This window comes from Arachis ipaensis, chromosome B07 (assembly GCF_000816755.2).
Source record: "Arachis ipaensis cultivar K30076 chromosome B07, Araip1.1, whole genome shotgun sequence".
NCBI lineage: Eukaryota > Viridiplantae > Streptophyta > Magnoliopsida > Fabales > Fabaceae > Arachis > Arachis ipaensis.
In genome coordinates this window covers 2,216,734-2,216,972 of record NC_029791.2, presented here as the reverse complement: position 1 = coordinate 2,216,972, position 239 = coordinate 2,216,734, and positions in this window count along the sequence as shown.

Below are 239 nucleotides of genomic sequence, written 5' to 3'. Positions count from 1 at the left end.
GGATCCGGTTTTTTTTTTCTTCTTTCACATTAATTTTTTTTCTTTAATTTCTATAAGTGGAATTGCAAAAACCAAAAAAAAAAAAAAATGTTATGATATGTTGTTGGATGATAATTTTATGGATTGGAATTTGTTAAGGTTATGTATCTAAGTCTAAATCTAATGTGGGTTTGCATTGGTAAATTTTTGTGTTATTTCATAATACTAGTTAACAAATGCAAGTGTTAATCTATTAAAGT